Here is a 26498-nt window from a genome sequence, read left to right as displayed (position 1 = left end):
CTTAGTGCAGTATCTTGACGGGTAGAATGTGTGGTTTTTCCTTAATTAAATAAAAACTCCAATCTTCCCAAATTATGTTTATTGGTCAATATCATTGCAGCTCTAGATACAAGAGGAATGTGCAGGAGAGAGTCTATGGTCCCTAGAGGCATGAAGAATTTATATGCATTTATTATTTTAAGGTAATATCTTGGGCCCTGATCCTGCAAACATTCAGGCATGTGTTTAACTTTAAGCACGTGAGTATTCTAACTGAAATCAAGGGGACTCTCGTGCTAACGGTATGCATATTCCTAAGTGTTTGTAGGATTGGAGGCTTAATTTTCTTTTTTATCTGTGTTCATCTCTAGATATGATGATTTAATTTTTCATTCCATTATAACTGCTCTCATCTGATCAAGGAGTCTTTCAATGATATCATAGAATATCAGGGTTGGAAGGGACCTCAGGAGGTCATCTAGTCCAACCCCCTGCTCAAAGTAGGACCAATCCCCAACTAAATCATCCCAGCCAGGCCTTTGTCAAGCCTGACCTTAAAAACTTCTAAGGAAGGAGATTCCACCACCTCCCTAGGTAACGCATTCCACTGTTTCACCACCCTCCTAGTGAAATAGTTTTTCCTAATATCCTACTCCCTCCACTGCAACTTGAGACCATTACTCCTTGTTCTGTCATCTGCTACCACTGAGAACAGTATAGATTCATCCTCTTTGGAACCCTCTTTTAGGTAGTTGAAAGCAGCTATCAAATCCCCCCTCACTCTTCTCTTCCGCAGACTAAACAATCCCAGTTCCCTCAGCCTCTCCTCATAACTCATGTGTTCCAGTCCCCTAATCATTTTTCTTGCCCTCCGCTGGACTCTTTCCAATTTTTCCACATCCTTCTTGTAGTGTGGGGCCCAAAACTGGACACAGTACTCCAGATGAGGCCTCACCAATGTCGAATAGAGGGCAATGATCACGTCCCTCGATCTCCTGGCAATGCCCCTACTTATACAGCCCAAAATGCCATTGGCCTTCTTGGCAACAAGGGCACACTGTTAACTCATATCCAGCTTCTTGTCCACTGTAACCCCTAGGTCCTTTTCTGCAGAACTGCTGCCGAGCCATTCGGTCCCTAGTCTGTAGCAGTGCATGGGATTCTTCCGTCCTAAGTGCAGGACTCTGCACTTGTCCTTGTTGAACCTCATCAGATTTCTTTTGGCCCAATCCTCTAATTTGTCTAGGGTCCTCTGTATCCTATCCCTACCCTCCAGCGTATCTACCACTCCTCCCAGTTTAGTATCATCTGCAAACTTGCTGAGGATGCAATCCACACCATCCTCCAGATCATTTATGAAGATATTGAACAAAACCGGCCCCAGGACCGACCCTTGGGGCACTCTGCTTGATACCGGCTGCCAACTAGACATGGAGCAATTGATCACTAACCGTTGAGCCCGACAATCTAGCCAGCTTTCTATCCACCTTATAGTCCATTCATCCAGCCCATACTTCTTTAACTTGCTGGCAAGAATGCTGTGGGAGACCGTGTCAAACGCTTTGCTAAAGTCAAGGAACAACACGTCCACTGCTTTCCCTTCATCCACAGAGCCAGTTATCTCGTCATAGAAGGCAATTAGATTAGTCAGGCATGACTTGCCCTTGGTGAACCCATGCTGACTGTTCCTGATCACTTTCCTCTCCTCTAAGTGCTTCAGAATTGATTCCATGAGGACCTGCTCCATGATTTTTCCAGGGACTGAAGTGAGGCTGACTGGCCTGTAGATCCCCAGATCCTCCTCCTTCCCATTTTTAAAGATGGGCACTACATTAGCCTTTTTCCAGTTGTCCGGGACTTCCTCCAATCGCCATGAGTTTTCAAAGATAATGGCCAATGGCTCTGCAATCACATCCGCCAACTCCTTTAGCATTCTCGGATGCAGCACATCCGGCCCCATGGACTTGTGCTCATCCAGCTTTTCTAAATAGTCCCAAACCACTTCTTTCTCCACAGAGGGCTGGTCACCTCCTCCCCATGCTGTGTTGCCCAGTGCAGTAGTCTGGGAGCTGACCTTGTTCGTGAAGACAGAGGCAAAAAAAGTAGTGCAGTATCTTGATGAGTAGAATGTGTGGTTTTTCCTTAATTAAATAAAAACTCCAATTCCAATCCAATTTCCTACTCCACCTATATAGCAACGGATCTGAAGCAGCCCATTATTCCTGTCCTGAACTCTTTCAAAGCACCTCAGTCCTGATCTGCAGTTTCACTTGCTGAATCATTTCAAGCAATGGGATATGCTTTGAATATCTAATATTGAATACCTGATCTGATCTATATTAACCGGTATGTCATATGTAAGACACGGGAGGTAACTGTTCCGCTCTGTTCAGTCCTGGTGAGGCTCCAGCTGGAGTATTGTGTCCAGAGTTGAGCATCACACTTTAGGAAAGATGTGGACAAACTGGAGAGAATCCAGAGGACAGCAACAAAAATGATAAAAGGTTTAGAAAAACTTTATCCCTGAACCTGTAGAATTTTACAGGTTACTACCACTAAATCCAAACATGCTTGTTAAGCCCTCTAAAGCCAATTCCTCTTCTTCTCTTCATTGTTTTATCAGTTTTCTATCAATAACAAATTCCTTTTGACAGTGCCCATTTGGTGCTTCAAGCAGAGGAACATGAGCAGTAGCACAGTGATATCAGAGGTAATGCAGCCAATCATCACTCACTCCCTCCCTCCAACAACCCTAACCTTTAACCCTAAACCTGCTGCCTGCCTCGAGGAATCTCTGCCTGTCACACTAAGTGGGCATGGTTTAAATGCACTAAAATAGTTTTGACTAGGCAAAGGTAAATGATCTTGCCTGAACCAGGCATATTGTGGAGGGGGCCACAGTGCAAATCTCTATTCTCTTTCCTACTCCACCTATATAGCAACTGATCTGAAGCAGCCCGTTATTCCTGTCCTGAACTCCTTCAAAGCACCTGCAGTTTCACTTACTGAATCATTTCAAGCAATGGGATTGAAGTATGCTAATGAACTGGAGGGAGGGAGTGATGACTGGCTGAGTTACCTCTGCTGTCACAAGGATCCAACCAGTGGACCAGATTCACTGATGCATCCTGATCACATGCCACCTGAGCACATTGCACACACACTAAGACTTCATTTACCACTGTGTTTTTCTATGTGACATGATAATAAACAAACGTTCGTACCCTTGCTGTTTACTCAATATTACACTTTTGGCATTTCAACTGCAGAGCTCATTCACATTAAGCACGCACATGCAATTTACCTGCTGGAAACAGAATTATTTTCCCTATAATTTCAGGCAGGAAAAGGTAGTGACTTGTCAGTTTTTAAGGCACCACATGTCTGTACAGATATTCTTTAAGAGCCAGTAGAGGTATCTGCTACTTCCTTTCTGAATACGGCTACTACAGTTATAATCCTTCATAGAACATCACCTTCTTGTGAAAAGACACAATCAATTCAAATTTGATGTAAAAATGTTGATTTTTGTAAAAATTAACTTCCCCAAAACCTAAGACTAGTAAAAGTATTTCCATGTTGTTGATTTTTTAAAAACGCGTAGACAAGTTTTCAAAGAAGAATTCCAGTGTTTGCAATCCAAAAACCTAAAAGTGAAACAGACTAAAAACAAACATGAAATTGACTCCATTGATTCCCATGGCTCAGGATCAGAGAAATTTAAGTGACTCATTTCAATCAATTTTCAAAAACAGCATCTAAATTTGAGCGCTCAGTAATTGGATGTCTAACATTAGACCCCCTAGATATCTGAAGTTGGGCACTTAAAATTAGAAGCACTCAAAATTAGAGTCAATTTCTGAAAATGTGCCCTTACCTTTCTGTATCTTAGGTTTACCTACAAATGAAAAGTCCTATATAAATGCTATTATTTTATTATTATTATTTATTAAAAGATCTTATTAACATCATAATAATCTAGTAAGGTCATCACAAAACAGAAGCAGCTTGTCTCAATTTCTGCTTCCAACGAAGCCCTTTTTTTTTTTTAATAGTAAAAACGAAATAAAAAGGTTGCAATTTCTATTGGCAATCCAGTACTCAATTTTTCTAAAATAATTTAATATCTTTGGTAAAGCACAAACTCCTTCAGTTGCTCTGACTGTTAGAGGGCTTTTACATCAATCCTGAACTGACCTCAGAGTACATTAAAACCTGATAACTGATTAAGGAAGAAGTGTTTCAAAATGTTAAGCTTTTCTGGTGACAAACTGACAAGCACTGCTACATGTCACTAGCCACTTCTAAAGGCACTGTCACCTAAGGTCTTGTTCAATTACTTTCTAGAAACACAACTCCAACTAAAGATAATTTATAGAATAACCACTTATATTTTCAAATAAGGCTATATCGCAGATGCAAGTTGTTGTTTTTTTTTAAAAAAAAACCCCACAACCAGATAATTCTTTGAATGCCTGTTTAAAGGCAATAATGCTTTTAAAATATTGGTTTGGGAAGTTTCTGGAGTTTTAAAGTGTTTGAACTCATAGATGGACAGCTACATTTGGCATCTATTAATCAAATATATTATGAGTCCAGAGGATGCCATTCAGTTATATTTGTTGTAATGTTAAGAGCTAGCATGGAAGAAATGTATAATAACTCATGTCATGGAATGGGGGGGAAATCATATGAAGAAAGAGTAACTGCTGAAAGATTAAAGTGGTTTATAAACAGCTTTGCAAATGAGTTGGAAATAACCTTAGAAAGGACAGACTCCTTGTTCTGCTCTCTCATATTCCCCATTGAAAAGCTAGCAACATTTCTTAGGTAATAAGGTTAGTGTTTCTGATTACTTCCATTTGCCTGTCATTTTTAAATATCACAACCTGTAAACTATTCCTGCAGCTACACAATGCTGCAAATCTTGGAGCTCTTGCCAAAGGAAATTCATTAATCTAACTGAATTTGAGGACTTTCATGCTCTATGATTTTGTTTGTAGTTCAGAGAGACAGAAATTCTCTGGGGATCAAATAAATGAAAGCTCAAGGGGTTAAGTAATGGATTTCTCTGGTCCATATGAAAAAAAAAAGAGATTGAAAGAAAGATTTAGAGAAGGAGAAAAAGAGAGGAAATATAGCTTTCTGTTACCCTGTAAACTAAATGACTGCAACCTGACTCATCTCTCTCTGTGAGTTGTGTGAAGTCAATGCTAGTATGTTTCACTTAAATTCTGCAATGCAATGTTATTTTCTAAATCATTATATATTAGCAGCCACGGATAATTTTAGGGTGGGATTTTCAAAAAAGCAATTCTAGCCTAACTCTGCTCCCACTGAAATTAACAGGAGTGTTACCATTTACTTAAGTGAGAGCCAAGTTACGCCAACATGCAATGATTTTGGGAAAATCCCATTCTTCATACCCTTGTAATTAACCACCAGAAAATACCCAGAGCAGAAGACAATGGAAACAAAAATTCATGAAGCTCTTGGCAGATGGCTGCTTTGAAGCGAAGTAACAGATCCATTCTTTTTATCTCCTTGAACTCAAGACAGGTCCCAACTCCCAAACAAGTTTATCTGAATTTGAAAAGTAAATAATCTACAGTCTATAGCCCCACCACAGTTAGGGAATCCCATTGCAGCAAAGCCATCCACTATGACCTGCACATTTCCCAGGGTCACTACCCTTGATATCAGCAGATCTTTGATTGCGTGGGCTACTTGCATCACAGCAGCCCCCACAGTAGATTTGCCCACGCCAAGTTGATTCCCAACTGACCGGTAGCTGTCTGGCGTTGCAAGCTTCCACAGGGCTATCGCCACTCGCTTCTCAACTGTGAGGGCTGCTCTCATCTTGGTATTCATGCGCTTCAGGGCAGGGGAAAGCAAGTCACAAAGTTCCATGAAAGTACCCTTACGCATGCGAAAGTTTCGCAGCCACTGGGAATCGTCCCAGACCTGCAACACTATGCGGTCTCACCAGTCTGTGCTTGTTTCCCGAGCCCAGAATCGGCGTTCCACAGCATGAACCTGCCCCATTAGCACCATGATGCATGCATTGGCAGGGCCCATGCTTTCAGAGAAATCTGTGTCCATGTCCTGATCACTCACGTGACCGCGCTGACGTCGCCTCCTCGCCCGGTATCGCTTTGCCAGGTTCTGGTGCTGCATATACTGCTGGATAATGCGTGTGGTGTTTAATGTGCTCCTAATTGCCAAAGTGAGCTGAGCGGCCTCCATGCTTGCCTTGGTATGGCATCCGCACAGAAAAAAGGCGCGGAACGATTGTCTGCCGTTGCTCTGATGGAGGGAGGGGCGACTGACGACACGGCTTACAGGGTTGGCTTCAGGGAGCTAAAATCAACAAAGGGGGTGCCTGTACATCAAGGAGTATTTCAGGCAGGACTGCACGGAGGGTTCCAATAAGAAATGGTGCACCTAAGTTATTGTCCTTATTGGAACAAGAAGGTTAGCCTGGCCTCTGATTGATACATGGCTAGATTTACCTCGCTGCACCTTCTCTGTGAGTGACTGCATTGTGATCTAGAGGAATGAGTCCCCTAGACAGGGGAGGAGGCAAATGAGTACAAAACAAATCTGGTCTATTTCTTGTTCTGAACCACTCCATCTATCTTTTACATCTTTGGCTGGCAGCAGACGGTGCAGAAGGACTGCATGCCATCCACATCTCATGGTTGCTCGGCAGAAGATGGTACAGTACGACTGCTAGCAGTCCATATCGCCTGCCCGCTCACCATAAGACGGTTCAATAGGACTGACTGCAGGACTAAAGAGAATGACCTGGTCAAGTCACTCCAAATTTAGTCCCTGCGCCCATGTCTGCCCAGGCGCTCCCAGCCAACGTGGCAAGGAGCACCTCGGACATGACTATGACGGCTACCAGTCGTACTGTACCGTCTGCTGCCACAAGGCAAGGGGTTGCTGCTACTGTGTAGCAATGCCATACCGCGTCTGCCAGCACCCAGGAGACATAGGGTGACGGTTACCTGAGCGGGCTCCATGCTTGCAGTGGTATGGCGTCTGCACAGGTAACTCAGGAAAAAAGGCGCGAAATGATTGTCTGCCCTTGCTTTCACGGAGGGAGGGAGGGAACGGGGGCCTGACGATATGTACCCAGAACCACCCGTGACAATGTTTTAGCCTCATCAGGCATTGGGATCTCAACCCAGAATTCCAATGGGCAGCGGAGACTGCGGGAACTGTGGGATAGCTACCCACAGTGCAACGCTCCGGAAGTCGACTCTAGCCTCGGTACTGTGGAAGCGCTCCGCCGAGTTAATGCACTTAATGCACTTAGAGCATTTTCTGTGGGGACACACACACTCGAATATATAAAACCGATTTCTAAAAAACCGACTTCTATAAATTCGACCTTATTCCGTAGTGTAGACATACCCTAAGGTTGGAACAGCCTCCTACATGATGTGAGCCAAGTATCCTCTCTCTCTGTTCTAGAATAACCTCCTTAAGACCTATTCTTTCATGACATTCCAAGGCTGATCTCTCCCTGATGATGTGCCCTCTGGTACTTACACTTCAAGTGTTATCTGATGTACGCATTTGAATTAGACTGTCAGATACTGAGGACAGGGACCACTTACTTTAATGGATGAAAGGATCTAGCTATATGTCTATTACGTGTCCACATAAGCCTTGCCTTCACTGCTAAAAAAGGTGTACTTTTTACCTCAGGGTAACTAACATATATGATCTATCCTGAACACACCATGCAGACCAGGCCCTTCAGTTTTACCATGAGGTAGACTCACCTTGAAGAGGGTAAAGGGCTGTTTACTTTGCAGTTTACCTCATGGTAAAACTGAAGTACCTGGTTTTCACTGTGTTTTTACCTTGGAGAGATCATGGATATTATTTTCCATGAGATAAAAGATGTGCCCTTGTTTGTTTGTTTGTTTGTTTTTTGGTTTTTTTTTAGCAGTGAAGACAGGGCCATATTGCCTTGTGAACAGTTCTGGTGCTATGTAAATGAATCAATAGATAACCATGCTTTCCTGTTATAATAAATAATTTGAAATAATTTCTAGCTGCATTCATTTACTGAAAAAGTTCATCTAAATAGGAAGGAGTATAATTCAATAGCCACAAAGTTCTGGTTTCTTAAGAATTGAGAAATATAGTAAATAGATGGCTAGAATTGTTGATTTTAATTCAAAGCAGATAAATAATGAGTAAAAATTAAATTAAAATTTTAAAAGCAATAAATCTCTCTCTGATGGGTTTGGCCAAGAGACTAGATTAATATTTGTTTTTGTATTGGATTTATCATATTCAAATTCTTCCCAAGTGCTTTTGAAAAAAAATTTATGGCAATACTTTGCACTCATATTATGCCTTTTATCCATCATTTCCTTACAATGGAGGTGTTATTAGTTCCATATTAAGGATGAGGATAGTAAGGAAAAGAGAGGTTAAGTGACTTGCCCTGGTCCACACACAAGTCAGTGGCAGAACTGGGCACAGAACCCAGCTTTCCTGTCTCCCACTCCGTTGTTCTGACTGCTAAACAAGACTGCCTTCTCTGGAGCTAGATGCTGGTAGTGCAGTGACTGTGTGAGCAAACATATCACCATGAATATTAGCTGTGGAATACAACAGGTGCTATTCAGCTTGTCCTCTCTGTTTATTAAGACCAGCAAACTTTTAAATTAATCACACAGTCTGCACAGTGGTTAAGTGTAATTTCAAAGGGATTGGCTGTATTCCTATACTTTGGCTGGCATACGACACAAAGATTTTTCTTTAATTTTCCTTTTATCATTGCAATGTTTCTTTTTATTACAAGGAAGTTTTTATATATGACAGGTTTAGGTGGGTGTATGCAAGATGGTTCATTATCAAGTTCATCTGACAAGCTTTTATCTCTTCAGCATACTCTAAAATATCAGTGATTTTATTTCAGCGACAGAAATGTCTGACATTATCATGGTGGTTCAAAAGAATTGGATTAACAATTCCATTCCTTATTCCTGGGGTAGATATATAGGAAATTTAAAACTAAATTGTAGCTCAAATCCTCTTTATAATGCACTGCAGCTCTTACCAGTGGTAGATATTCAGAACTTGGGGGTCTATTCTCCTATTGTTGTGCATTAATGACTGATAAGACTAAGAGGATAAATCGCCCTCACTAAGTTCATGAGACTAACACTAAGATGAAATAGTCCATTCTGTCCAGATGCAATCTTGTGTTAGAGGCATCAGTAAGACAATGGACAAAAACAGCAAGAAATTAAATGAACTCTCTCTACTATTTTTGTAAGTTATTCACTGGAAACAAAGAAAATCACTACTTACACCAAAATACTTCCTTTGCATGAGGGACCCATGCAAAGGGAAGACATAACCAGGAAGTGGTGCAGGCCCAATTTAACATTACCCTGCAGTTTCTTTGTACCAGGTAGGCTGGCGAAAAGGGCAGGGACAGACCCAGCTCACAGAATTTCTGCATCACCTCCGCAGCAGCCCCCGGAGCAGGGGGGCCAGAGGAGAGAAGGAACATAGTGAGGGAGGAGGGGGTAAAGTCAGGGCATTCTAGGGTTGCCACCCATCCAGTTTTTACCCAGTCAGTCTGGTTTTTGGCTTCTGTGTCCGGGTGCCATTTAGGGTTACAAGGTGCCCAGATTTGGGGGACCTGGCAACCCTAATTTATGGCACCCAAACCCAAAGCCTGGTTACTGCAGGGCCAGGGAAGGCGCCATGTCATTAACCCACACTAGCCCCTGCTCAGCCGGGGCTGCCTCCTACCTGCAGGCATGCTTCATGGGACAACCCTGTGAGTGAAGGGAAGAGAGGAGTGAGTGACGGGGCCGGGCCTTTGGGGGAAGAGGCGGAGGAGGGGGCAGGGCCTCAGGGGTCCGGTTACCAGCAATTCTCATGCCTCAGTAATTCTGTGCCCCTGTACAGGCCCATAGGCGTCGCTGCAACAGGGATGCAAGTTAGAGCCTTCAGGACTGCTTCAGCCTGAGCCTTCCACTGTCACTGCTAGTGCTACAGCAGCTACACTGTGACTTATACTCACGCGAGCTTGATGAGAGCTCACACCAGTATGTGCCCATGAGCAGGGACTAGAGCAAGCCTTAGAGGAGAGGGATTTGTCACTTCAGGGAAGTGAAACAGCCCTCAAATCCTGCAGAACCTGAGAATCCTTGCTGAAAATAGACTCCAAGCCTGAGGCTCCAGGGACATCCCTGCAAATCCTGTTCCTTTCTCCAGATTTCTTCCCCCATTTCCCTGATGGCTCTCTCAGGAACCACAATGGCATTTTTGCCCCCCACTGCAGCAGCCCATTCCTGGTCTTTCTTGTCCTTGGGGAGCTAATGCTGATTGGATCTAACAGCAGCTTGCCCTGCAGTTTACATCCCATTTCCAGGGGTGCATGCCAAATAGAGCAGCTGCTCCTCAGCTTTATCCCTGCACCCTCATCCCCATCGCACACAACGCTCCAGCCTCCAAGTTCTAGTGCAGGGGGATTTCTGCTGACTTTGGCTACACTTTCTTTGCTGGTTTCAGGGTCTTTCCTACTCCATACAGCACAGGAGGCAGCAAGGGAGGCTTCCTGATGCTGCCCCAACAATATACCTCGGACGCTGTCATGGATGGTCCCTTACTAGCAGTGACAGCAATTTGTCTCTATGGCAATTCAGTGCATTTTATTGAAAATAATCTCGATCTTCCTCTCTCTCCTTCCTTATCGAAACTCTGCATTTCAGCAGCCATGATGCATTTTAAGACAGTAACTGTTTCTGGAAATTGCCAATGACTAAGGACTTGTTTACCCAGGGAAATTGACTATATAGCTCCCCTGGGTGGATACTCTATTCTGGAATAAAAGTGAGTTTATTCCAGAATAATTATTCCACTTTTCCCACATAGACAAGTCCTAATGCTTATTAGCTTTTGCTTGAATTTACTGTTATTAGTCAGGAAGTTTGTGAAAGGATTTTTAAAGTGAAAAGCCATCTTTATTTGATCAGTTATAGGAAAAGCAAGTGGACACAGAGCAAAAGCTGAACAGGTAAAAAAAATCTACTTTTATGAAACACAAACCTATGAGGACGAACAAAGGACACAAATTACATCAGAATATTAGGTTTTATGATTTGATGTGCTTCAGAACACACAGTGATCAAGAAAGATTGAGGGGTAAGTTATCTTCTTGTAACATTCAATATCTTTGGGGGTACTTTGTGATGGTCTCTTAAAAGAGGAGGTCAGTAATAAGCTTAGTTTCTTGCACACTTTTCATAGTACCAAGCAGTATCATGTAACCACTTCAAGGGTTCATTCTTCCTATCTTCACTGTCCATAGTTATTGCCACTAGACAGAATTCTATCAGTTTAAATGGCTGATTGGGAAGGGCCATTTGGGAGAACAACAGGTCTTAGAACATGCTAATCTCATGTTTCTGAGAAAGTTACAAGCAGCCTCTGTCTCATGATGGCTGCTACAGCCCTACAGAGGCATGTGACCAAGTCACCTACTGGACTCCATGATAATACTAGTGTTTTTCCACTGACTAGGCGTGGGAATCAAACTCAGAGAGACAAAGGATTCTTGCCATATGCAAAAACTATTTAAGGCAGGGGAGTGGCATCACCACGGTTGGCTCTTCACTGACTTCCCGCCCAAGAAAGAAGACTACTGAAAACACCTGAGAAGAAAAATACTGAACTATGGGAAAAGGGCTGAACCCAGGCTAGAGGGTTGTCTGGCCTGTGAAAGGAATACCTGTAGTTTTAAGCTGCAAGCAAGTGCAGCTTGTCTTCAAGAATCTCTGCAATCTGCCTAAAACAACATTTAGGGTGAGAATTTGCTACACATATCCAATTTCTTTAGTATATTTAAACTTAGGTTGTGTGTTTGTTTTATTTGCTAGGTAATCTGCTTTGATCTGTTTGCTATCCCTTACAAATTACTTAAAAATCTATCTTTTGTAGTTAATAAACTTGTTTTTGTTTTGTCTGTGTAGAAATCATAACTTGGGGCAGAAAGCTATGTATATTCCTCTCCACATTGAGGGAGCAACCGAATTTCATGAACTTATGCTGTGCAGTTCTCTGAATTGTGCAGCGCAATACAGTATAATTTTGGGTTTATATTCCAGAAGGGGTGTGCACCAGAGTAACTGGGTTGTTCCTTAGCAGAGCTGATCTCAGCATCTGTGTGCTGGATGTGTTCCTACCTTTATGTGTGCTGGTAAAGTGCAGTCTGAAGCCTAGGAAAGGGCTTGACAGGCTGCATAGCAGTATGGTGTAAAGGGAACCCAGGCTGGTGGGTCAAGCAGGCTCAGTGGTACCCCAGTTCCAAGTGGCACCCAGGGTGCGGGGGAACCCGTCACACCCTGCTTCCTAAATCAGGTTGTTTGTGATCAGTTGCAGCATGTTATAGCAGCTAATATTCTCACAGGCTTCTAAAGTTAGAGACAAATGTTTTATCCTCTCTGAAAACTAAGATTAAAAGCTTTTAGATAATATGCAGCTTCGATAATAGCTCTAACAGTTCTTGAGACAGCAACCACTACAGCAAGCCAGAATTGAAGTGGAAAGAAAAAAGAGGCAATTCTTCCTCAAAGAGTTATTCATCCTTCACACCAGGCAAAAACATGGACCTGGATGGCCAGACCAGCATGCAATATGTCCCTATTCACATATTTGTTAGAACATAGAAACCCTTTATTAAATACCCCCCCATATCCCTGTAAAAAAATAAAACAGGAAAAGAAATGATAATTTACTGTAAGCCAAATCTAAGGAGAGGAAGCCAGTTTGATAGAAAAGCTAACCTAATCAAGCTTGGTGCGCAAGAGGAAGAAAAGAATCGTATTACAGTCTGTTGACTCAAGAATAATGATATCAGCCTACTGAGCTGGGTAAAACCTTTGCCTCAATAGCAAATAGAAAAAAGGAAAAGGGCCTGTTTCTAGAGGTTTGTTTGTTTTTCCTTCTCACATAAGGGACTGCCAGACAGAGAATGCCAGATGGACAGTGACCTTGGAACTGGAAGCTGGGACACAGCATTGCAATTGTGAATCACTAAAGGCCATTAATGTATATGCATTTCATCTTGCTTAACAAACAGTCTGTAACAGCTTTAGCATCTGATTAGGGAGACACATCATATGACCTGCTAACAGCCAGACTGTTCGCTATATGGGAAAAAATGTAAGGGGGTTGGTAAATTCCCTCAGGTTTCCCTCACAGAATTTCCATTGGGGTTTGCCTTCAGAGGAGCAATCAGTGGGTTCTAAACTCAGAGGAGGCTGAGTCAGGCATGGGATTACAGCCCAAGTACCCAGGCAAGGACAGCAGAAGTTGCAGTATCTGTCACACATATGGGGATGTCTATACTGCAAAGTAAGACTGTGTTTGAACCCAGATCAAGCCTAAACCCCTTGCATCTACATTTCAATTGTGCTAAGCCAGGGCTTGGACCTAGGGTCTCAGGACCCTGCAGGGCTGGAGAGTCCGAGCTCAAGTGAAGCCAGGACTCAGCATCCAAGTCTTATCGCTTTGCAGTGCAGACACAACCTCACCTGACTCAACCACAAGTATCCCACATTTCCATGGGACAACTTCCTTAGTCCTCTCTGTTCCAACAATCTGCAATCTACTCTACTGAAAACAGAAGCCACCCCCGGCCTTTGCTAATGGCAGCAGCTCAGGTCAGCATTAACTCATTTTCTTCTAATCTGCAAGCACACTGTCAGAGAGCCTCCTGGGTTTGCAATGGAGGGTGAACCTACCAAGCCTTTTGCAAAGCAAGCTGCTTCCTGGCAATGTGCAGGGTGAGCAGCAAAGTTTTCCCACAGTGCACCATGGTCCTAAGGTTAAAGCGGCCATATTTCAAGGAGGCAGCACTAGGGACTATGGGATATGGTTACTTTGATTTGCAGTGTGGAAACCAGTGTGGACACCATAGGTTCAAGCACAGGTTAGAACAAACTTAATGTAAGGTTAAAATACAGTGTAGCTCCTCAAGCCCAGGGTTCCCTAACACAGGTCAGCTGACTCAGGTCCCACTAACCCCGGGTTTACATTGCAGTGTATACATACCCTAAGTGAGCAGTGAATGAACTCCAGGATGAAAAATCATGAAATTTATAACTAGACAATTGCATAGTGATCTCTGCATGTGACAAATCACGCAATTTGATACAATATAAATCTACACGATTTATGCTCCCCAGCTGCAGACAGGCAGAAGGGCTAGTTAAAAATAACAAGGCATATTCTTTACAAAAGGATGACTAATAACCATTTCCTACAATTATAGCCAGTCTGCCTCCATTAGGCTATGCACATCCAAGTACAGGCAACAGCAGGATCAGGAACTGAATCTCTCTTCCCAGCACTATCTGATTTTTTTAATTCCTCTGAGAAACATTAAAAGCTACAGCAAATCCATCTATTTTGTGGTCTCTTTCATCTCTTTCAAAATTTTCTATCCCTTTTATGTTATTAGCAACACATCACAGAGGCTTTTTCTTGCCAAAGCATCAAAAAACAAGTCAAGCTGGTGAGAATTAACATTTTCTTTTCCATTATATAAGGGCACGATCCTGCACCAATAAAATCAAGGAGAGTTTTGCCACTGGACTTCAATGGCAGCAGGATCAGGCACTTTGGGCTTGATTGGTTTTCTACCTTGCATCTAGTGCAGTCATTCACACCTATGACAAGGGAGTGCAGAACACTATCGGACCTGATTCTCCAGTCACACTAGTGTCAATCAGAAGTTCTGAAGTCAATGCGGTTGGGCCAGAGTAAAATCACTGCAAGCAAAAAGGCCATTGTGCCCTACCATTCTGATCTGAGAGGCTCTTACACTCATGTTACACAGGTATAAATGACAACACAAGATGCAAGGCAGTGAAAAATCAGAACCACAACCCTTTTAATGTGCCTGTGGTGTGTACTGTATGCTGGCATACATTAATAAATATTCAATACTAGAGCTGGTCAGAAAATGGGGCAGGAATGTTACCCATAGATCATTTTGATTTATTGATGGCAAATCAAAACCCAAGCTTTTTTAGCTGAAAACCAATGTGGTCTGGTCGGGAAGCCTGGCCATTGAAGAGAATGGGGCCACCAGGCAGCTGAACTACAACTCCCATGAAGTATCAGAGTGGCATTTCAACTCAACATTTTTGGTTTTCAGGTGTTTTGGATTTTTTGACGAAAAGTCAAAATTCTCCAAGGAAAGCAGACACTTTTCATGAAAAATTTCATTTAATTGAAAACCAAGTTTTCCATTGAAAAGCAAAAATTTTCCATCAAAACTGACCAGCCCCATTCAATAGAATAAGAATAATACCATTAATTATCCACCTGCTTATTGAACAGCAAATCAGAAATGATTGTTCCCTGGTTAGAATATTTTCTGCTTCCTCTGCTCTCTAGAGATACACATACCACCCGTTTTACCTGAGTCTCAAGTAGACAACAGTATAATTAATTTTTTAATAATTAAAACAGGGACTTGATGAAGTGCAAACCAGTAACCAGTGTGACTTATGCAAAACCTGTACAGGAAACAAACATGGGAGCAGATTTTTATTTTACATTTTTTATGATTGGCCTTTGTAAGTTTTGCTATTTTGTCCTTTTTTAAAAAAAATGGTTAGCTCTAAGAAGCAAATGAAAAATGGGAAAGACTGTTAAGATACTTAGAGTAGGAACAGGAGATGTCCTAGGAGCCCTAACTCTTTAATCCAACTTCACTGATCACCTTGCTTCTGAACAACTTTTCCAATTGCATCTTTTGTACACAACAGCAGAAGAGAATTAATAGATATGACGCATCTCCGGAACCTGTGTGGGTGGAAAATGTCAAACAGCACCAGGAGACAAAGAGAAGTGTAAACTGTAGCTAAAACTTCAACACACAAATAAGGAGATACAGCATGCAGATGGCCAAATAATCTCTGTAAGCAAAAATGTAAATTCATCAAAGCTGCATGAACAATTTCTTTACAAAAGGGCCTAACCCTGAGAAAGCTGCAGAAATCCAATCTGGAAGTGACCGCTTAAAGGCAAAACAGATTTACCAAAGTACTTCCAAAGCTTTAAAAACACATGTACATGGACCACCACATACACATACCCCACTCTCTTTTTGGGTTTGTTTAATACAAAACCAACAAAATGAGCTCCAGACTCTCAGCATGTGGCTGAGAGCACTGTGGAGATGGTGTCATCCAAGCAGCATTACACTTATGCTAATACTTGTCTTAGGTACTTCTAGAAGGAACCCTGGTACCTCTCATGATGGATTGCCAGGTGAAATAAAAGTGGCCCTTTTTCTCTCGTTGGCTCTGTCTTCATCCTCCTTCTCTCTCACTTCTCATTCTATCTTGACCCAGGCTCTAGCCTGGACAAAGCACTAGAGTGAATATAACGGATGAAGTCTTGGCCCCACTGAAATCAATGTCAAAACTCCCATTGTTCACCCACTATTGGGAACAATCCCACATTAGCAGGGGGAGAATGAGATGATCTAATAGATCATTCTGCCACTGCTGCTTTCTCAGTCCACTCCTCTGCAGTTTTTTCTTTATCACCCCCATTGCTTGCACTACCCCAGCCAGGTGACTCTCTTCCCCGTATTTTACTTCTCTAAGGGTATGTCTACACTACGGAATAAGGTCGAATTTATAGAAGTCGGTTTTTTAGAAATCGGTTTTATATATTCGAGTGTGTGTGTCCCCACAGAAAATGCTCTAAGTGCATTAACTCAGCGGAGCGCTTCCACAGTACCGAGGCTAGAGTCGACTTCCGGAGCGTTACACTGTGGGTAGCTATCCCACAGTTCCCGCAGTCTCCGCTGCCCATTGGAATTCTGGGTTGAGATCCCAATGCCTGATGGGGCTAAAATATTGTCGCGGGTGGTTCTGGGTACATATCGTCAGGCCCCCATTCCCTCCCTCCCTCCGTGAAAGCAAGGGCAGACAATCATTTTGCGCCTTTTTTCCTGAGTTACCGGTGCAGACGCCATACCACTGCAAGCATGGAGCCCGCTCAGGTAACCGTCACCCTATGTCTCCTGGGTGCTGGCAGACGCGGTACGGCATTGCTACACAGTAGCAGCAACGCCTTGCCTTGTGGCAGCAGACGGTACAGTATGACTGGTAGCCGTCATCGTCATGTCCGAGGTGCTCCTGGTCGCCTCTGTGAGGTCGATCAGGAGCACCTGGGCAGACATGGGCGCAGGGACTAAATTTGGAGTGACTTGACCAGGTCATTCTCTTTAGTCCTGCAGTCAGTCCTATTGAACCGTCTTATGGTGAGCGGGCAGGCGATACGGACTGCTAGCAGTCGTACTGTACCATCTTCTGCCAGGCAGGCAAGAGATGAGGATTGCTAGTAGTCGTATTGTACCATCTTCTGCCAGGCAGGCAAGAGATGAGGATGGCTAGCAGTCGTACTGTACCATCTTCTGCCGAGCAGCCATGAGATGTGGATGGCATGCAGTCCTTCTGCACCGTCTGCTGCCAGCCAAAGATGTAAAAGATAGATGGAGTGGGTCAAAACAAGAAATAGACCAGATTTGTTTTGTACTCATTTGCCTCCTCCCCTGTCTAGGGGACTCATTCCTCTAGGTCACACTGCAGTCACTCACAGAGAAGGTGCAGCGAGGTAAATCTAGCCATGTATCAATCAGAGGCCAGGCTAACCTCCTTGTTCCAAAAAGAACGATAACTTAGGTGCACCATTTCTTATTGGAACCCTCCGTGCAGTCCTGCCTGAAATACTCCTTGATGTAAAGACGCCCACTTTGTTGATTTTAGCTCCCTGAAGCCAACCCTGTAAGCCGTGTCGTCAGTCGCCCCTCCCTCCATCAGAGCAACGGCAGACAATCGTTCCACGCCTTTTTTCTGTGCGGACGCCATACCAAGGCAAGCATGGAGGCCGCTCAGCTCACTTTGGCAATTAGGAGCACATTAAACACCACACGCATTATCCAGCAGTATATGCAGCACCAGAACCTGGCAAAGCGATACCGGGCGAGGAGGCGACGTCAGCGCGGTCACGTGAGTGATCAGGACATGGACACAGATTTCTCTGAAAGCATGGGCCCTGCCAATGCATGCATCATGGTGCTAATGGGGCAGGTTCATGCTGTGGAACGCCGATTCTGGGCTCGGGAAACAAGCACAGACTGGTGGGACCGCATAGTGTTGCAGGTCTGGGACGATTCCCAGTGGCTGCGAAACTTTCGCATGCGTAAGGGCACTTTCATGGAACTTTGTGACTTGCTTTCCCCTGCCCTGAGGTGCATGAATACCAAGATGAGAGCAGCCCTCACAGTTGAGAAGCGAGTGGCGATAGCCCTGTGGAAGCTTGCAACGCCAGACAGCTACCGGTCAGCTGGGAATCAATTTGGCGTGGGCAAATCTACTGTGGGGGCTGCTGTGATGCAAGTAGCCCACGCAATCAAAGATCTGCTGATATCAAGGGTAGTGACCCTGGGAAATGTGCAGGTCATAGTGGATGGCTTTGCTGCAATGGGATTCCCTAACTGTGGTGGGGCAATAGACCGAACCCATATCCCTATCTTGGCACCGGAGCACCAAGCCGCCGAGTACATAAACCGCAAGAGGTACTTTTCGATAGTGCCGCAAGCTCTGGTGGATCACAAGGGACGTTTCACCAACATCAACGTGGGATGGCCGGGAAAGGTGCATGATGCTCGCATTTTCAGGAACTGTTCTGGTCTGTTTCAAAAGCTGCAGGAAGGGACTTTATTCCCAGACCAGAAAATAACTGTTGGGGATGTTGAAATGCCTATATGTATCCTTGGGGACCCAGCCTACCCCTTAATGCCATGGCTCATGAAGCCGTACACAGGCAGCCTGGACAGTAGTCAGGAGCTGTTCAACTACAGGCTGAGCAAGTGCAGAATGGTGGTAGAATGTGCATTTGGACGTTTAAAGGCGCGCTGGCGCAGTTTACTGACTCGCTTAGACCTCAGCGAAACCAATATTCCCACTGTTATTACTGCTTGCTGTGTGTTCCACAATATCTGTGAGAGTAAGGGGGAGACTTTATGGCGGGGTGGGAGGTTGAGGCAAATCGCCTGGCTGCTGGTTACGCGCAACCAGACACCAGGGCAGTTAGAAGAGCACAGGAGGGCGCAGTACGCATCAGAGAAGCTTTGAAAACCAGTTTCATGACTGGCCAGGCTACGGTGTGAAAGTTCTGTTTGTTTCTCCTTGATGAAACCCCCCGCCCCTTGGTTCACTCTACTTCCCTGTAAGCTAACCACCCGCCCCTCCTCCCTTCAATCACCGCTTGCAGAGGCAATAAAGTCATTGTTGCTTCACATTCATGCATTCTTTATTCATTCATCACACAAATAGGGGGATGACTACCAAGGTAGCCCAGGAGGGGTGGTGGAGGAGAGAAGGAAAATGCCACACAGCACTTTAAGCACAGCACTTTAAAAGTTTACAACTTTAAAATTTATTGAATGACAGCCTTCTTTTTTTGGGGCAATCCTCTGTGGTGGAGTGGCTGGTTGGCCGGAGGCCCCCCCCACCGCATTCTTGGGCGTCTGGGTGTGGAGGCTATGGAACTTGGGGAGGAGGGCGGTTGGTTACAGAGGGGCAGCAGTGGCAGTCTGTGCTCCAGCTGCCTTTGCTGCAGCTCAACCATACACTGGAGCATACTGGTTTGGTCCTGCAGCAGCCTCAGCATTGAATCCTGCCTCCTCTCATCACGCTGCCGCCACATTTGAGCTTCAGCCCTGTCTTCAGCCCGCCACCTCTCCTCCCGGTCATTTTGTGCTTTCCTGAACTCTGACATTATTTGCCTCCACACATTCGTCTGTGCTCTGTCAGTGTGGGAGGACAGCATGAGCTCGGAGAACATTTCATCGTGAGTGCGTTTTTTTTTCTTTCTAAGCTTCACTAGCCTCTGGGAAGGAGAAGATCCTGTGATCATTGAAACACATGCAGCTGGTGGAGAAAAAAAAAGGGACAGCGGTATTTAAAAAGACACATTTTATAAAACAGTGGCTACACTCTTTCAGGGTAAACCTTGCTGTTAACATTACATACATAGCACATGTGCTTTCATTACAAGGTCGCATTTTGCCTCCTCCCACCGCTTGACTACCCCCTCAACCTTCCCCCCTCCCTGTGGCTAACAGCGGGGAACATTTTTGTTTAGCCACAGGCAAACAGCCCAGCAGGAATGGGCTCCTCTGAGTGTCCCCTGAAGAAAAGCACTCTATTTCAACCAGGTGACCATGAATTATATCTCACTCTCCTGAGGATAACACAGAGAGATAAAGAACGGATGTTGTTTGAATGCCAGCAAACATACACTGCAATGCTGTGTTCTACAATGTTTCCCGAGTACGTGTTACTGGCCTGGAGTGGTAAAGTGTCCTACCATGAAGGACGCAATAAGGCTGCCCTCCCCAGAAACCTTTTGCAAAGGCTTTAGGACTACATCTAGGAGAACCGCAAATGCCAGGGCAAAGTAATCCTTTCACATGCTTGCTTTTAAACCATGTATAGTATTTTAAAAGGTACACTCACCAGAGGTCCCTTCTCCGCCTGCTGGGTCCAGGAGGCAGCCTTGGGTGGGTTCGGGGGGTACTGGCTCTAGGTCTAGGGTGAGAAACAGTTCCTGGCTGTCGGGAAAACCAGTTTCTCCGCTTGCTTGCTGTGAGCTATCTACAACCTCCTCATCATCATCATCTTCTTCGTCCCCAAAACCTGCTTCCGTATTGCTTCCATCTCCATTGAAGGAGTCAAACAACACGGCTGGGGTAGTGGTGGCTGAACCCCCTAAAATGGCATGAGCTCATCATAGAAGCGGTATGTTTGGGGCTCTGACCCAGAGCGGCTGTTCGCCTCTCTGGTTTTCTGGTAGGCTTGCCTCAGCTCCTTCAGTTTCACGCGGCACTGCTTCGGGTCCCTGTTATGGCCTCTGTCCTTCATGCCCTGGGAGATTTTCACAAAGGTTTTGGCATTTCGAAAACTGGAACGGAGTTCTGATAGCACGGATTCCTCTCCCCAAACAGCGATCAGATCCCGTACCTCCCGTTTGGTCCATGCTGGAGCTCTTTTGCGATTCTGGGACTCCATCATGGTCACCTGTGCTGATGAGCTCTGCATGGTCACCTGCAGCTTGCCACGCTGGCCAAACAGGAAATGAGATTCAAAAGTTCGCGGTTCTTTTCCTGTCTACCTGGCCAGTGCATCTGAGTTGAGAGTGCTGTCCAGAGCGGTCATAATGGAGCACTCTGGGATAGCTCCCGGAGGCCAATACCATCGAATTGTGTCCACAGTACCCCAAATTCGAGCCGGCAACGTCGATTTAAGCGCTAATCCACTTGTCAGGGGTGGAGTAAGGAAATCGATTTTAAGAGCCCTTTAAGTCGAAATAAAGGGCTTCATTGTGTGGACGGGTGCAGGTTTACATCGATTTAACGCTGCTAAATTCGACCTAACGTCCTAGTGTAGACCAGGGCTAAGACTATTAGGGCAGAAAATGATATGGTTATGGGAGAAGCAGTGTCTTCCTAATGTGAGCTGAAGAGAGAGTTTACAGAAATAATTGCTTAAATCAAGTAGGAGGAAAGGTGTGGTGCATGGCTAAATACACATTTGACTAACTGTTGAGCCAGAGCCAGTAATTTATAGAACAAAGAAAAATTGTGGAGTCATGTGAAAACTGAAATCCATCTTTTTTTCTACCCACTCTGGTCTTAGAGACATGTTTATATATTATTGGATTTATGTATTATGTACACACATACCTCATGTCCTTCACTCTTCTACTCAGGAGTTAGGAAGGTCATTCTGAGTTCATGTAAATATTTTTCATACCATGCTGTTCACTAAGTACTCCTTATATATAAAACAAATACCTACTTTTAAACAAAAGGAGTAGCATTTACAGATATTTAAAATGGCAAGAAAAAGAAAAAATTGGTACATTTTGAAAACTAAATGCAAACCACATGACTCCAATGGAGAAAGAAATAGAATTCTTTTAGGAAGCAACCCAATAATCACTGGTCTTCATTAGCCTCCCACCCCCATGCCCTCCGATCGAGTGGTTTGTTTTTATTTAATTGCACAATGTGAAAGAAAAGCCCTATGTGCCAAATCAAGCTATTGTTTCAGTATATGATTAATGTAAAACTGCTGGGATCATTTTATAGAATGTTATAAATCTGGTTTGTGACATATTTTTATTTCTTTTTCCTTTTTTAAAATGCACTTTACTTAAATTTCTCTCATCTTGAACTTAAGTTTTATGACCGAATCTATGAGGACTGCCAAAAGCATGTTTCAGTATATTTTATCCAGCTGTATGCCAAGCCACAAAAGGAAAAAAGAGAACTTGGGCTCAAAATTTAAAGTAAAATAAAAAAGCATTCAAATTATAGGAACACAAGAACATGAAGGCTAAGGGGCATGAGATTACCACATTGTCCATTGCACCCAGTACTGAATGGAATATCACAAACCTATGAAGGAGAAATCAACATAGATCTTATCCAAACACTGTGTTAGCTCAGTAGGCAGTGACAATACCCTCCATCTATCTCCTTTTCCAAAAATGTACCACGGCTCCTTGAACTGACTTGACCCTTTTTCTAACTGCAACTGCAAAGGTCTGCATGTGTATGCAGTAGATCCACCCCTTTTATTATATCTTTACTAGTAGCAAAAGCTATCATTAAAATTAAATTTAGATTTCCATTATAACCACCTGTTCCCATGCTCATTTAGACCCTGATCCAGCAAGGCACTTGGGCCCAGATTTTTAAAGGTATTTAGGCGTTGAGGCACTCAGTGTTTTTCTAATGCCTAACTGATTTAGGAGTCTTAATATCATGTTCTAAAGGGACTTAAGCATTTAGGAGCCAAAGTCCCATTGATAGTCAATAGCATTTAGGCTCCTAAGTGCCTACATCCCTTTAGAAAATGAGATTTAGGCTCCTAAATCAGTTAGGCATTGGAACACTGAGTGCCTCAATGCCTAAATACCTTTAAAAATCTGGGCCTTAGACATGAGTTTAACTCTGAGTACACATATTGATTTCAATGGGATTATTCTCATGCTGAAAATGTTAGTATTTTGCAAGATTGGGGTATCATGACCTCATGCAAAAAACATCAAAATCAACAGGAGTCTTTTTACTGACTCCAAAGAACTTTGGAAGATTTCATTTTGGGTGGAATTTTGGTCTCTGTCCAAAGACTTTTTTAAATTATTTGTTTGTTTGTTTGTTTATTTTAAGGAAAAAGCTCGATCAAGATCTGTTTCCACAGTTCTGAGTTATGTGAGGGAGAAAAAATAAGGTTCCTATTAAAAAAAATATTATAAGACTTTTTCTTTGTACACGCATAACTCAGAAAAACAGCTGAACTTCACAAGCTGAAACTTTCCAGGTATCTTGTTTTCACTGAGCACTGAAATAAATGTCTGAGCACTGAACAAAACTCCAGGCCAGTTGTAAAAGAACAGATTTATTATGGATTACACATGCCTGGTATGAAATTTAGAGGCATGATACTATTTACAGGACTTCGGACTAAAGTGCATACAAAACAGCAACATTACCTACATCAGTGTAGTTTTGTGCTCCTGTTTCATTGTGGATTTCTATATTTGTGAACATTTTTGACTAATCAGCTGTGGAAGTGCACAGAAAAATCAGCAGAAAGTGATTAAAAACATTAAACTTTGTTTTTCTTCCTTTATTTAAGAAATGGTAAATGATATTTAAAATCTTATATCATTGTAATATTTAGCCAACAATTGTAACCCTCCAGAGTTAGGAAATATAAAATTTAAGGGGTCAAAGTTATCTCAATGAAGCCAATGTACCTATACCCAAGGGCATTGAAACATTTTTTATAGTGGGGGTGCTGAGCGCCACTGAACAAAACTGGAAACTCTGTATATGATGGAAACCACTTCAAGCCAAGGCATGCTGCCGCACCCTAGGTGTCCCTAGTTCCAGCACCCCTGCCTGTACCAGGGATGAATGCAGCCCAGGATTCTCATGATAACCTACACTCATCTACATTGTACGTATTGGGCTAAACTCATCTCTGGCGTAATTCAGCTAACGTCACTGAAGCAACATAGGGGATGAACTTGAATCATAAGAGTATTTTAAATTGCTAGTTATGCCATTAAATATCTTCCATAATATTTAGAAGGCCTATTTCTAACCTTAAATACTCACCAGCAACTCAAATCAATGTCAAAAGAAGTAGCAAAGATGTAGCTAAGGGAAAAATTGATTCCTAGGAGCCTTGTTCCCTTTCTTATAAACAGGAGGGAGCTGGGTTCTCCAGGAAATACCCTGGACTTTACGACTGCTCTCCCCTTGATCTGCTGGAGCTTAGCATCCTGTAGAGTCCATCTTTTTTTCCTCAGGCTTTTGTGGAGGGGCTGAGCTGAGGTTTGGGTTTATCAATAACTGGTCAACATTTATTTCTGCATTAAGGTGGGGGAAAACAGTCCTCTATGTTCTATTTTGTAATGTGTGTTGTAGTTGTATGTTAATCTAAATAAATATTTCTGCATTCATAGCACAACCAAAGCCCATTGAATTCAGTGGGTGTGCTTGGAATACAGGATTGAGCTCTCTATCTGTGCAATGTGTGTGAGGGCATTATGAAAACTTTAATTCAGGCCTCTTGCATTCTTGTATCTTCCGACTTGTGTGTGTTTAAAACTGAAACCTAAAATTACCTACATTTAATTTATAATTAAGTTTTTATCTTTAAATATATAGAAATGATACACCAGCTGCTTCAAAACTAAAGCTTAGTTTAATTTTAATCCATAGTCTCCTCTTCGCTTTTATTTTTCCAAATTAAATATCATTTTCTTTCTTTCTTTCTTGCAGTTAACATCGACAGCTCAGGTGGCTGGAGAACTTACAGAAGTTATTCATTACCACTTCCAGTATGGGAGAGGCAAATCACAGTCTACCAACTGTAAAAATGTTTTGCTGTTATTGAACATAAATTATGTAAAAAACTTCAATAGTTACAGAAAAAGAAGAAAAGTTAATATTTGTCCCTCAGCTGGTTGCCTCTACTCGCAAAGTCTGAACATCTGAGTCCCATGTTTTTGCTGCTGATGTCACAGGCAGTTCCTAGTTCCATACCCAAGAATCGCTATAGTAGCCCTGTGAAGTAAAGTACAGTTCATTAACTTTCTTTTTGCAATGTTGAATATATTCTCAACTTAACTTCACTAAGCAGTTGTAGCTCTTCTTGAATATGGAAATAGGAACGGCTTATACTGCCAAAAGCAGTTGCATAATCATCAAACCTAATAAATGAGACGACACCTAGACTTTAAAAATCTGGTCATTCTGATTACTGTCTTGTTGAAATTTCAGCATGATTTAAGCAGTCAGAAAGGAAGGCTAAAAACTGGGATTCGAAATTTATAGATGTGCAGCATTGATTCATCAGAATGTGTTATACTGAGGTCCAATATCTTGCAAACCACCAGGTTACAAGCAACACACTATATAAAATGGAAAAACTGGTATTACCCGCTTTACCTTGGGAGGTATTATTAGTTTCTATGCATGGTAGTTCATGAGACATCAAACCTTAAAGTATTCACTGCTCCCTGCAGCCAGGCAAATATATAGATCATTCACCAGAGAGAACAGGATGTTTTCCTACAAATCACAAATTGCTAGTTGGAAGCTAGGGATTAAATAATGGTATGCACAAATATGAATTAACACAGGGTACATCTACACATGAAGTCCCATGGCAGCAAGTCTCAGATTTTCAGACAGTCTCCGCTTCATGGGGTTTGTGCTATGGACTAAAAAAGCAGCGCAGACATTCCTTCTCAGGCAGGATCCCAGGCTCTGAAATCCAGAGTGGGGGGTAGGTCTCAGAGTCCAGGCTCTAGCCTGAGCAGAAGTATCTACACTGCTAGTTTTAACCGCGTTGTGTAAGCCCCACAAGTCCAAGTCAGCTAACCCAAGCTCTGAGACTTCTTGCTGCAGGAGTTTCTTTGCAGTGCAGACATTCCCAGTGGTTCTCTTATTTCTATGTAAACAATGTGCTCTTTTTGAAATATTTGACCCCCATCCATTTGCCCAGACTCTCTCTCTCTCTCTCTCTCTCTCATGCGCACACACACACAAATGATATAGCTTTGTCAAGTATATTTTATGTTCTTCCCAAGACTGCCACACTAAAGCGTGATAATTTCAGTATTGTTATTATTTATTATTTGTATTACCGTAGCACCTAGAAGCCCCAATCCTAGACCAGGACCCCATTGTGCTAGGCACTGTACAAACACAGAAGAAAAACATTGGTGTCTGTCTCAAAGAGCTTATAATTTAAGAATCAGACAAGAGACAACAGATGTATACAGTAGGCATATGAGAGAGTACAAAGAATCAGTGAGCTAATATTTGTCCGCATGATAGGTAATGTTCTCAATGCAAC

The 26498-nt window shown here is 43.1% G+C and overlaps 1 protein-coding gene across 1 annotated transcript in view; it reads right to left on the bottom strand.

Moving 5' to 3' along the window:
* Window positions 1-26498, bottom strand: part of CPE (carboxypeptidase E) — a 96732-nt gene that overhangs the window by 23870 nt on the left and 46364 nt on the right. The gene's annotated exons all lie outside the window — the stretch shown is intronic.

The sequence above is a fragment of the Lepidochelys olivacea genome (genome assembly GCF_965140295.1).
Source record: "Lepidochelys olivacea isolate rLepOli2 genome assembly, chromosome: 4".
Lineage (NCBI taxonomy): Eukaryota > Metazoa > Chordata > Testudines > Cheloniidae > Lepidochelys > Lepidochelys olivacea.
This window is presented reverse-complemented; position numbering and strand designations above follow the sequence as displayed.